This window comes from Stylophora pistillata, chromosome 8 (assembly GCF_964205215.1).
Source record: "Stylophora pistillata chromosome 8, jaStyPist1.2, whole genome shotgun sequence".
Lineage (NCBI taxonomy): Eukaryota > Metazoa > Cnidaria > Anthozoa > Scleractinia > Pocilloporidae > Stylophora > Stylophora pistillata.
In genome coordinates, this window is record NC_142526.1 from 490,001 (window position 1) to 503,268 (window position 13,268).

Genomic DNA, 13,268 nt, shown 5'->3' on the forward strand with positions numbered 1-13,268 from the left:
CCGGTCTCAGTTTTGGTACAATTCTCGCCTTAATTCAACGCTGATTCCTTAGAGTGCCACTGAGATCAAAATTTTCGTACATTATTTTATTCCATTTTCGTGTTCAGTGTTTCTCCCTCACCTACACCGCCAAATTTCAGTTTAGACCGATCACCAGAAATATCTTTTTTCGAGCCGTTAGATTCACGATTTCGCGTCCGCCATTATTTGATCATGTTCCGGAAGTTGATCGCAGGACTCAGAGGAAGTGACGTCAAAGGCTGAACGCGAAAATCTCACATGGCAAAATGTCAAGCAAACATAATAGAGTACTTTACTCTATTCGTACAAAAACTAAACTGTAACGTTATTGTCACGCAATCGCTTGTTGTGAAGTGATTCGAGTTAGCCAATGAAGTCAGTCTTACCTCGTGTTGGGATTAGCTTGTACCGTAAGTTATTCGTTCTATTCAACGTTAAGATTCCAACTACCTTGTGATAGTTTATTAGACTGGAATCCCAACATAAACGAAAATGACCGGGCATCGATGCGCAATTCAAAGCTGAAGTAACCGTGCAGACCATGCTGCAGGTATTTCTCTGCATCGGAGCCTTGTAAATAGATCAGAGCGGGAAAAACGGATGCGATTTGTGCGACCTCGCCGAGTAAACTTCAATCCTACAGAAATATTTGTGATCTACTCCGAACACTTCTCGGACGACTGTTTCGAGAGGTCTGTGTACTTTGAAGGATCAAGACAAGGAATTCTGTCGGGTTCAGTGCCTACCGTTCAAGAAGAGAAGGGACAAGAAAAACTGTCCTCAGGGCGATCTCGACACCGGAAAGCGAAGTATACGAACCTCCACGGATTTTGTGACCTTTACATATGAGCTGATCAATATCCACCTTTAACAACTCTCTGGCAGAATACCTCACACAAGGAAAAGTACTCGGTGAACATTGTAAGTAAGAATGATAAAATAGCCGAGTTGAGGATTGAGATTTCTGACCTCAAAGAGCTCACTTTTATACAAAAGAGATGAAAACTTGTAATTGTGTGCTCTGATTGTAAAAAAACTTGGCTTTAATATCAGCGAAAGCAGAACAAACGGCTTAAGACACAGAGCGTTTCGTAAACTTTGCCCCTTTTACGAGGGTTTTTTTTTGACCTATTAATATTCTCGTACAGTAGACTCGACGTGTGTTAAAACAAAGCGTTTAATCCAAAACTCTCTCCTTCGTCTTACAACGGATGTGTCAAAAAACTCTCGAAAAGGTGGGGCCCTAGTGTTATATATGGGGATATCACGTAGTAGAACGTCTAATCGGATCTCTCATTGGTCGTTGCTAAGTGATAGTCAATCAAAGTTCGTTCAAGGTTACCTCAATCACTGGTGTTAATTAAGAAACTAAACATCTGTTCTACTCAAATTACGAAGTCTCCGACACACTCCCCGTGCAGCTTTGAATATGAAGGTGCACGCAATAACGGAGACTGTGCCTCGACGAGCATTTCCGAAATTAAGAAGTCTTTAGAAATTGTTCCAAATCAGTCACTTATTAACCATTACTCGCTCTCTTCTCCCTCGGCAATCTGCCTAGTTCTTGCTGCGGCTGTGCTCGCTGCTGCTCTCCTCGGTCGGAACGCGGCGGCGCGTGGGTTCCACTGCTGTTCCAAGACTGCTGGCTGGGTGACCCTGGGCTCACTCTGCAACTCCAAATGATATAAGTGTTAGACTGGTCGCTGAATAACTCCGTTACTCCTTCTCGGCTGAAAATCCCTCGTGTGGCCGTCCGGGCCTGGGTAAGTTGCCTCGAACATGGCTAGAGGCCACTTGCCTCGATTTTTGCTGTCAGATCGTACAATTACGGCCTCCCTAACTCTTACCTGGTACTTGGCTGTCTTGTGGACCAAGTTGTGGCGCTCTCTCAAGGCAGTTAAGTACTCGCGTTGCCACCTGTTCCAGTGCTGATCCTTGCAGGATTTCAGAAATTTGGCTCTTCTACGCAAATCCTTGTCGTGGATCTGCCAGGCTGGTCCTTCAGGAAGTTGGGAGGAACGCTGAGATAGAAAGGAGGCTGGTGTCAGGGTAGGTAATTCCAAGTTGTCTTCAACATAGCTGAGGGGGCGCATGGAGCTCAAGACCATCAATCGCCTCGTGATAGGGTGCCATGGGCCTTGATGTAGTCACCTCCGCTGGCAGAGACTCTTCCCACCTTTGGAACTGCATGCGGAGAACATCTGGGATGTTTGAATCCCACAAAGCTTTAGAATCACAAATCTCGCGAAAGATTTGCTTTCTTGCAGTGTGGTTGGTGAGGCAAGTCCGAGGGGGTCGTAAACCTTGGCCAGTTTTGCTAATACTCCTCGTTTAGTCGGCTTGTCACTTGTCTCCGGGAATTGTACTGCAATCGTGTCGTCCTCCTTGTTCCACTTGACCCCTAAAAGTTCTGACTCGCTTGACTGGGCTTGTAGCTGTTGTTTGGCGTAGGACTGCTCTTCGTGAGGTGTGCTTTGCGGTCTGTCTTCCAACTGAGGCTCGTTGGAATGCCACTTGTGAAGTACAAACGAGGCATCAGTCATTATCTCCTTCGCTACTTCCTTACGCAACCTACCCTGTGGCACATTCTGTCCGCCTGACAGAAGATCGTCCACGTAGAAGCTTCGACGGAGACGTTCGCTTTCTTCCGGGTATTTCTTGGCCCATGCGTCTAAATGGCATTCAAGAACGCCTCCCAACAAGAACGGCGAGGGGGCAAGTCCAAACAATACTCGCGTGAATCGGTAGGTTTCTATCTCTGACAATGGGCTCGGTCGCCAGGGGAACCGAAGTGCATCTCTCTCGCTTTTATGGATCCGTATTTGCAGAAAGGCTCTCTTTATGTCACCCGCAAAGACCACTGGGTAACCTCTCTGTTGGATAAGTATGTCCCAAAGCCTATTTTGTAACACGGGACCTGGGTGCAGGCAGTCATTCAAGGAAGGTGAATCGGGCGTTTCTCGTGCAGAGGCGTCGTAGACGGTTCTCATCTTCGTAGTTTCGGCTGTCTTGCGTACCACGCTCTTGTGTGGAATGTAAAATTCCTTTGACTGCGCGACTAGGGGTGCTTTCTCAACCACTCCTTCAGCTAACTGTTCTTGAATAATTGCACCGTATTCTTCGGTCAGGCGTTCGCGCTGTAGTTTCCTGTTTAGACTGTGAAGCCTTTTGAGACTGCCCTCTTTGTTCGAGGGGAGCGGTGGATGGTTTGCCTTCCTTTCGAATTCTTTACCAGGTGACATGATAAACTATCCAAATTTTGTGAGCTCTGCGATGGGTGTGTTTTCCTGCCCGACTCACGTTTTGTTTCGGTTTTAATCCTGGCGTACTCGCCGCTACCAAGGACTACGTGTGCTGGAAGTCTAGCTTTCGTGTCGTCGTCGTGAACGTAAACGCCTCTCAGATGCGGGTTTTTGCCGATAAGTTCGTGATAATTGGGATTGTCAATTGACAACAGTTCCGATTTGTTTACTTTGGTTGCTTTCACAGGAAGCGTAAATTGGTGGTCGACAGATTTGAAGCTTAAGTCGTATTCTTCTAGTGTTGCGACCTTGGTTGACATCAGCATGTCAATTGACCTTGTTTGAGTGGAAATGGGCTTCAAGCGGAGAAGATCTATCAACTTTGCCGATATGTACGGACTACCCGCTCCAGAATCGACTAATGCTCGGCATTTTGTTCCGTTGACTTCCACCACGATAACAGGAAACAGACCCTCTCCAATTTGGTTTGTCTTCAAGGCAACCCCTCTTGTAGATGTCATCGAGTTTTTAACGCTGCCAGTGGGGTGTGCTGCGTCGCAGATCGACGTGTGATGGCGCTTGTGACAGCGTTGACAATCGGATCTGCTGGGACAATTTGATGCGCGGTGGTTTCCGTGTGTACAATTGAAACACAATCGCTTGTCAATTAAAATTTATCGGCGATCTGACAGGCTCGTGACCTTTGTGCATTCAATCGGTCGGTGATCTTCGCCACAATACACACACTTGTGGGGTCTCAGATCTTCGCGTCGCGTATGATAAACTGTGGTCGTGCGTGTAGACCGTTTCGTGGATGCTTCGTGCTCGCGCTCTGTTCGGCCCACTGCCTCTACTGGGTTTCTTCTCACCCACAACCGAATAGCCTCCAAGAGTTTTACAAAATCCCAGCTTTCCCAGAGTGGATCGGTTCGCACGAGATCTCCCCGGATAAATGGCAACTTGTCAAGTGTCATCAACACTGCCCCATTGACCTGTTCAAGTTTCCTGAGTGTTTCCAGAGCTTGCACGCAGTAAGTTAGCCTTTCGCTAAATTCGCTTATTTTCTTGTGATTGCTGGGTGGGAGTAAGTTCTAGGATTTCTCTCGTGTATGCCTTTACGATCTCCCATTCCTTCCCGTATCTCTCTTGTAAGACGCTCTTCGCGCGGTTGTAGCCCTCATGCGTGAAGGGTAATGCTTCTATCGTTCTTCTAACTTTAGAATCTAACAGTTCACGCAGATACGTAAATTTCGTTATCGCTGCTACGCTCGTCTTATCAATGGTTTCTGAAAATTGCCCCCAGAATCTCGGCCAGTCCATGAAGGAGCCGACAGACTTGGTTATCGTTAACTTCGGTAATTTGGCTTGGATGTTACCTAACGTCTGGACTTGGTGAGGGTGTTGATTTGCTTGAGTCTCTTGAAGTTCTCCTTGCATTTCCAGCTTGGTTTGATGCAGTTTTGCCTCAAACTGCAGTTTCTGTTCTTGCGCGTGAACTTCTTTCTCCTTTTGGCGTTCGTCTAGCCATGTTGTCACCTTTTCGACCTCGGTGTCTGCCTTTTCTAGCTTAGCATCGAGCTCTGCGTTCCATTCTTGTATGCCTGTGGCATCTTCTTCTTTTGCCAATTTCAACGCCTCTACGTCTAGTCGCATGCGATTAATCTCACGGGAAAGGTGCTTTAAAGTAGAAAGGTGTCTCTCGATCGCTTTGCTTCCTTTCCCTCCCAAGACGGCATTGGTCCTCGTCCCTGTCATCTCCAGTTGTTTGACTCTGATTCTCATGTTCGCTTCGGTTGCCTCCATCTCGTTCGGAAAACTCAGGACGTAATTATACTCAAACTCTGATCCTATTGATCTTCAGAAAGCGTCCCGTCGGAGGTGCCACGTTTCGTAAACCTTGCCCCGTTTACGAGGGGTTTTTTGACCTATTAATACTCTCGTACAGTAGACTCGACGTGTGTTAAAGCAAAGCGTTTAATTCAGAAACTCTCTCCTTCGTCTTACAACGGATGTGTAAAAAAAACTCTCGAAAAGGTGGGGTCCTAGTGTTATATATGGGAATATCACGTAATAGAACGTCTAATCGGATCTCTCATTGGTCGTTGCTAAGTGATAATCAGTCAAAGTTTGTTCAAGGTTACCTCAATCACTGGTGTTACTTAAGAAACTAAACATCTGTTCTACTCAAATTACGAAGTCTCCGACAGAGCGTAAAAACACTTTAAAATGTAGGCTTGCAGCCAGAAAACCGAGAAAATGAAAATTTCCTTAAAAACCTGTCAAACTATCAACCATCTCACAGGCAAGTCAGCGTGCTATCAAAGGGTCTCAAATTCATCCCAACGCCCGTGACAAACGAATTTAAAATCAGGCCAACTTTTGCGAGATTTATTCGCAAGACGAATGCGCCTCCGTTACACCTTTTACGGACAAAACAAAGAACCACTTCTGTTTCATATCAAACTGAATGCAACTGGTTCAGTCTTCTGTCGCCCTTCAGAGCTACTTGGAAAATTGTCATAACGCTACTTGGAGACTGCCGTCTGAGCCAAAAGATACTTTGTAACGCAATGAGGTCACGGCTCTAAAAAAAAGTTGAAACAAACTCTGCTTTAAACATCACTGAAGCAACACAACAAAAGTCATCATGAATAAGACTGAAAAAACAAAAGAGGCTAAAGTGCAACTCAGCAACAGAGTTCACTTCAAACCTCTCAAAGCATCGATAGTAAAAAACACGTAGGAAAGGGTTAATGAGATCATTGACCAAATGCATCGGGGAGAACGCATTGATGACTTAGAAATGGCTTTCACAAACTCTCAATATCCGCCTTCGGATACACAATTAGCTATTGCCGAAAACTATTTTTACTAATAGCCCGATCATTTCTTACAAAAATGGAAAATCCCTTACGACAAGCAAAAATACAGTTCGAAGGCGATAAAGCGATGCGACCACAAAAGCCACATGGGGAGTCCGTGCCGTTCTGTGTTTATCTTTATTCGCATGGCAAAAATTAATCGTTTGTCGGCGCAAAACTATCGACAGAAGCTTCAGATGATTTCTGGGACAATTCATCTTCTGAAAAAGTCGACATTTCCCGACTGACAACGAAACAGTTCTCAAAAAAGTAATATGTGTGATTCCCTGTGCAGCGAACAAAGAGAGTTGTGACAAAGCAAAGCATAAGTTTGTTGAGCCTTTGACGTCATGATGGCGTTTTTGCGAGCTCGGCTGGAACATGTTTTCAGCAATAGCGAACGATTTTTGGACGACTTTGAAGCGGTAAAAATTGGTCATCGAAGATTTGTTTTGAGCTTTTAATTGCAAAAAGGGTCTTAACTTGACCCAATTCAACATTGTGTAAACAATTTAGGCCAAAATAAAACTGTCAGTTTTCGTCTCAGGGGCACTTTAACACTTTCAGTAGATTCGACAATTTTTTAATTTCTGTTTGTTTTTCTCGTAGATTGCGATAATTTTGTAGATTGTGATAATTTTGTAGATTGTGATAAACTTTCGCGTAGTAATTACTGTTTTTGTTGATAAATGTCATCACACCCTCCTTGTAAACCTATTTAAGGAGATTGTAAGTTATTGTATTTCAACTGATAAAGGTCTTGGACCGAAACGTCGCTTATTAAACTTTTTAGATTTTTTAGTGAATATATGTCTTCCTTTGCTCGAAGTTGTCCGTCCTCGTATGCCATACTATCTATATATATAACCAAAATAGCGGATAGAGATCATCATCTACTAAAAAGTGCTCGATGGCAGGGCTAGAGCTGTGGATAATTATACTTCAAGATCTAGGCTACTTGAACTTTTACTGCAACTCTGAGTTTCATGCCTCTCGCGAAGCAATCGTCAGGCAACTGCCAGAAATAACGGTTACAATCCACCGAAATTTAAAAGGCAGAACAATGTGTACATGTGCGCGCAATATACTACACGCGCCATCATAGCGTTACGTTCTGTAACAGGAATTTCCGGAAATTCCGAAAAAAGGAGATTCCGAAACGAACATTACAGGCATGCTACTGAACTTAGTAAATATATATGGAGTCTTAAGGACAAGAACACTAAGTTTAATATTGAGTGGCGCAAGGTGAAACAAGCTAGTTCTTATTCCAATGTAGCTAACAGATGCAATTTGTGTTTGTGGGAGAAATATTAAATCATTTGTAAACCGCAAATGGCGAGCTTAAACAAGAAAAATGAGCTGACATCATGTTGCAGACATGTCAGGAAATTCCTGTTAAGGAACGTAACGTTACGATAGCGCGTGTAGTATATTGCGCGCGCATGTGGTTGCAGTCGACACTACCTTCTGTGACACTACCTTCTATCCATCCATCACAGAATCCGTTCTCTCTGCAGAAGCATTCGTTCGCCTCGTTCAACATCGACAGCTTCTACCCATCCATCACAGAATCCCTTCTCTCTAAAGCAATTTCTTTTGCCAAGAATTACACTACAATCAGCGACAAAGACATCGAAATAATCATGGATTGCCGGAAATCGCCTTTATTCGACAATGAAACCACCTAGACCAAAAGGACCCCAAAGCAGCATGTTTGACGTCACCATGGGCAGCTTCGACGGAGCAGAAGTTTGAGAGCTTATCGGGCTTTTCCTTCTGAATAACCTCGGCGAAAAATACGGCAATAACAACGTAGGACTCTACAGGGACGACGGACTGGTGCTTCTAAGAAACGCAAACGGACCAGAAAGGACATTACACGTGAATTGAAGAAACATCTCCATAAGCTCAAACCTCAAAATCTTCAACTTCCTCGACGTCACCCTAAACCTGACGGAAGCTACTATCCATACAGAAAGCCCAACAACGAAACCCTTTACATCAACACCAATTCCAACCACCCACCAACTATAGTAAAACATATACCTGCAGCAATCGGCCGACGAATCTCCCACATCTCCTTAAGGAAAGAACTCTTCAACAAAACCAAACCACACTACGAAAGTGCACTCAACCAAAGCGGACACGACGACAAGCTAACCTACACCGAACGCAAGAGGCCTGAAACTCACAACCGCAAGAGCAGACAAAGAAACATAATTTGGTTTAATCCGCTCTACAGTATGAACGTGCAAACAAACATCGGCAGAACCTCGTCAGCAAGCATTTTCCAAAAAATCTCCGGTACAACAACATTTTCAACAAAAACAGCGTAAAAGTTAGCTGTAGCTGCACTGACAACCTGCAAACCATTTTTAAGAAACACAACAGGAAAATCCTTGAGACAAGCAAGACACCCCCCACAGAAAACAATTGTAACTGCAGGAAAAAAATGACTGCCCTCTGAAAAACAACTGCCTCACTTCAAGCATCGTCTACAACGCCAACGTAACAACTGAAAATGACATAACCGGAAAGAATTACATTGGACTAACGGAAGGAACCTTTAAACAACGCTACACACAGCACAAACTTTCTTTCCGAAACAGAAACTAATCAAGCAGCACGGAACTATCAAAGTATCTCTTGACTCAAAGACAGCAACACCAACTTCACAATTAACTGGAGTATTTTAGCGACCGCCCTGGCCTACCACAACACAAGCAAGCGGTGCCACTTGTGCCTCACGGAGAATCTTTACCTAATTAGAGCTAAGAAGCCGTCTTTATTAAACAAAAGAACAGAACTTATTTCTAAATGCCGACACGAGAATAAATTTTAATTATCAAATTTCACAGATTTCACAAGCCGCCAATAGTAGCCCCCCACATAATATATATTTATTTATTTCATCCCACCAGCAAATTAACTAACTGCTATATAGAAGACGGTATCTTCTTTATTGAATAAAGTTCTGTCTGACGAGCGCTTCGGCGCGAAACTCAGAGTAACAGAGAATCGATGCGTCCTCTTTGATTCTTCAACTAATGTATACCCAGCTCTGCTAACGCTGTATTGAGCACTTTATGCAAAGGTAGGCTCTATCCTCGCACTTATATATATATATATATATATATATATATATATATAACTAACTGCAGACAGTACTGTTTCGGCCTTCTGGGCCTCATCAGTGCAGTGCTAATGCTAGGATGGGGGAGAACCGAGACGGTCACCCCAAACGACCCAACCTTTGTGGTATCGTCTAAGCCATACCAGAGTGCTCAAACTAGAGTAAACCAGCGAGCATGCGCAAGTTAATAACAAGTTAAAAGGCCTCGAGCCAACAGTGACGCCGCGCCAGAAGGATCCAAAATGATTCACAGTCCAAACCTCGATAAATGGTAGGAGAAGTAGTGTGGCACACGAGGACGGACAACTTCGAGCGAAGGAAGACATATACTCAATAAAAAGTCTAAAAAGTTTAATAAAAAACGTTTCGGTCCGAGACCTTCATCAGTTGTAATACAATGACTTAAAAATTCCTTAAATAGATTTATATAGGGCATGATGACACATATAAACAAACACAGTAATTACTACGCGAAAAATTATCACTATAAAAAAAATTGGAAAATTGTCGAATCCACTGAAAATGTAAAGGAACCAGCGTTGACTTGAAAGGCGAGAATTGTACTAAAATTCCCAATTAACGCTGACTGCCCGCCCAATTTGAAAAAAATTATCCGCATTAATTATAGTTTATTCTTTTTTCGGAGTGAAAATCCCGGCGCTTATTCAAGCCGAAGGGTGCCTTATATATATATAAGCGAAATAGGCAACGTAGGATCCAGGGCAGTGCTCGACAATGAAGGAAATGGACTACTCAAGTTACGCACAGATGGATTTTAATAGAGCCTGTTTCGTAGACCAACAAAAGTTGATCCACTCATCAGTCAAACTCCATACACACTGAGGCATCGTGACGGTTAACTCTAACTCAGCAACGTGATCACATGACATTGTTTAAAAAATTCAAATCTTGAAAACCTTTTTTAAGTTTTGAAAAGGGTTTATTCATAACAAACCACCTAAGTTACAAAATAAAAGTGCTAACGCACGTGGGCTTGGCCCCAACTAATTAATAATAAACAGTCCAAAGTTGCAAAGTTAAAGAGTTCTTAAATATATGCGAGTATTAAATAGTACTAATATAAATTTAAGGTTATAAATAATTCCAAAATAGTTAGGTTTAATATTAATATAAGCTTAATCTATAATATTGGTATGGTTAGATCTAACGTAGAGTACTATTAATGTAACTCTAGGATTGTTTAATGCTAATTCTAAGTTGTAAATAGTTCCAAGTTGATTTAATCAAATGTTAACTAAAGCTTAAGGTAATCTAATTACAAAAGTATTCTATAGGAGTCGCCATCAATTGTACAGATTGATGGGAACTCCCAAGCGTTTCTAATGTTAGATAACGAGAGTCGGAAGTAGTCGCACCCAATTCTGTTTTTGATCTCGCTGAGAGCATAGAGAGTTATACCCTCAGAGGAGTCATTCCCATTGTGGAAGGTAGATTTATTTCGAAATTTTTCAGATGCTGTACAGAATTGTCTTAATTAGAAAGCGGGCAATACGATTCTCTTTTGGACTAGCGGATGTCCAACGAAAAAAGAAAACATAGGTACAGGATGGGAGAAAGCTAGTTCTAAGCATAGTGGAGATAATAGGTGAAAAGTGGGTCCATACAGATTTCACACGGAAGCAATTAAGGAAACAGTGATCTATAGTTTCTTTACGGGAACAGAAGGCGCTCTTATCTGAGTCGATATATCCCCAACTCTTCAGAGAATCGCGGACCTTAATAACGCGAAGTACAATTTTCCAGAGTATGTCGTTCTTATAATTTTCAGAAAAGTCATCTCGCACTAAATTCCAAAATTTACCAAGATCAAAGTCAATCGGAAGGAAGGGAGTCCAAAGGCGATGAAGAATTGGAGATGTGGAGTTTTCCTTCAAGAGAGTTCGATAACATTTCTTGGAAGAAAATTCAAAATCGCACCACTCCGTGCAGGAGAGAATCCCACGTAGAGTGGTGAGAGGCGAGAGAACATTCTCATAATAGAGCGTCAAGATCTATGCACTCGGGGTGGAGTTATCTCGAGGAGAGCTCCACCCCGAGCGACAGGAGGCAAGCCTAGAGCCTAGAAAATATCTGGCCAAATAAAAGGATTTTGATTCGTTCTCATTTTTGATTATCTCATTTTTGATTTTGAAATATCTGGCCAAATAAAAGGATTTTGATTCGTTCTCTTTGTATTTTTTGTAGTATATATTTTATTGTAAATCAAACGTAATTCAGCCTGTGGCTGCAAGGTTTTTGATAATAAACTATCTATCTATCTATCTATCTCATCTAGATTGGAGATTACTGAGGCTAATTTAAGAGATTTACCTTTGATCTGGAAGTTCAAAATGCCGAGACCGCCACTGCTAAGAGATTAATGGCAGGACGCTCGGCTAACCGTTTCAACTCGACAATCCCAGACAAATGGCCAGATTAAAGCGTTCACCTTAGAAATTATCCATTTCGGGACACACAAAACTGTAGAGAGATATAGGAGCTAGCTAATTCCGAGGGTGTTAACAATGAGTGATCGGCCGACAAGAGAAAGAGAGCGGGATTTCCATAAATTTCGATGTTTTTCTAATTTCTCTAGTTTTGGCTGCCAGTTATCTAATTCAGTATCGCGGCCGAAAAAAACACCTAAAATTTTAATTTTTGTCATCCATTTGAGGCCAAGTGGTTGGTCGTCGCGCGTACTCCTCGCCCCCAACCACATGGCCTCCGTTTTCGTGAGATTAAGGCGTGCCCCAGAGTCACGCTTGTAAATATCAATCATGTTGAATAGTACTTGTAAAGAGCGATAAGATTTCACCATACAGGTCGTATCCTCAGCATAATTTCCAAATTTATAGCAGAGACCATGTGCGCCCTAGCGGAGAAAGCCTTCGATCTCAGGATTATTTCGGATTTTGCATGCGAGAGTTTCAACGCACAAAACATAGAGCAGGGGAGACAGGGAATCCCTCTGTCTCACCCCACGAGACAAAGGAATCGCATCGGTTAACCATTCATTAACAATAATACGCATATTGGCGCCATTATATAAACTGTTGATCAAAAACAAAAAGACGGGTCAAAACCAAAACGGGGTAAGAGGCTTTGCAGAAAGGTGCGATTAACGCGATCGAAGGCTGTCTCTTGATCTAAACTGAGCAGAATGCCGGTTTCATTTGTGCGGGCGATGTAATCTAAGATATTGCTAAGTAAATGTAAGTTTGAAGTAATTTTTCGTCCGGGCTCAGAGCAAGTTTGATCAGGGTCAACGATATATTCCAGAACTTTAGAGAGTCCAAAAGAGAGAACTTTTGTGCAGAACAGTACCGGCTGGAGCGTTCGCCTTCCTCTAGCAGTATATATATATATATATATATATATATATATATATATATATATATATATATATATATAACAAGCTAAAAGGCCTCGAGCCAACAGTGACGCCGCGCCAGAAGGATCCAAAAGGATTCACAGTCCAAACCTCGATAAATAATAGGAAAAATATTGTAGTACACGAGGACGGACGACTTCGAGCTAGGAAAGACATATACTCAAATAAAAAGTCTAAGAAAGTTTAATAAAAACGTTTCGGTCCGAGACCTTCATCAGTTGTCATATATATATAAGGCGAAGCTCATCACCTTAGTTGTGATTTGAGCACTCTCGCATAGCAACATGCCTGCACTTGGTCCCACAAGTGTAGCGCCCAGGCAATGGTTTATTCCAGAGCTTGGCCCAGTCTGCATTGCACTGACGAGACCCACATGCGTCGAAACAGTGTGCGCCCTGTCTGCAGTTATATATATATATATAATTCTGGTATATTTCTGGTATAGTTGCAAGCTGTGATAGGAGGTAGCAGCCGACTAGTTCACATGTCTCCGCTCCATCAGAACATCCCATGGTGACGTCGAAAAGGCCATTCAAATTTTTCTTCAGCCATGGGGTCTCATTGCTAAATAGTAGTGATTCCTTAGATAGTAGGACGATTTGGCGATCATCTGGGGA

At 42.7% G+C, this 13,268-nt stretch overlaps 1 protein-coding gene and 1 pseudogene across 2 annotated transcripts in view; one reads left to right on the forward strand and one right to left on the reverse strand.

Moving 5' to 3' along the window:
- LOC111332000 (uncharacterized) overlaps positions 1–13,268 on the forward strand; it is a 40,695-nt gene that overhangs the window by 11,063 nt on the left and 16,364 nt on the right. The gene's annotated exons all lie outside the window — the stretch shown is intronic.
- Positions 2,092–3,103, reverse strand: LOC148724353 (uncharacterized; annotated as a pseudogene).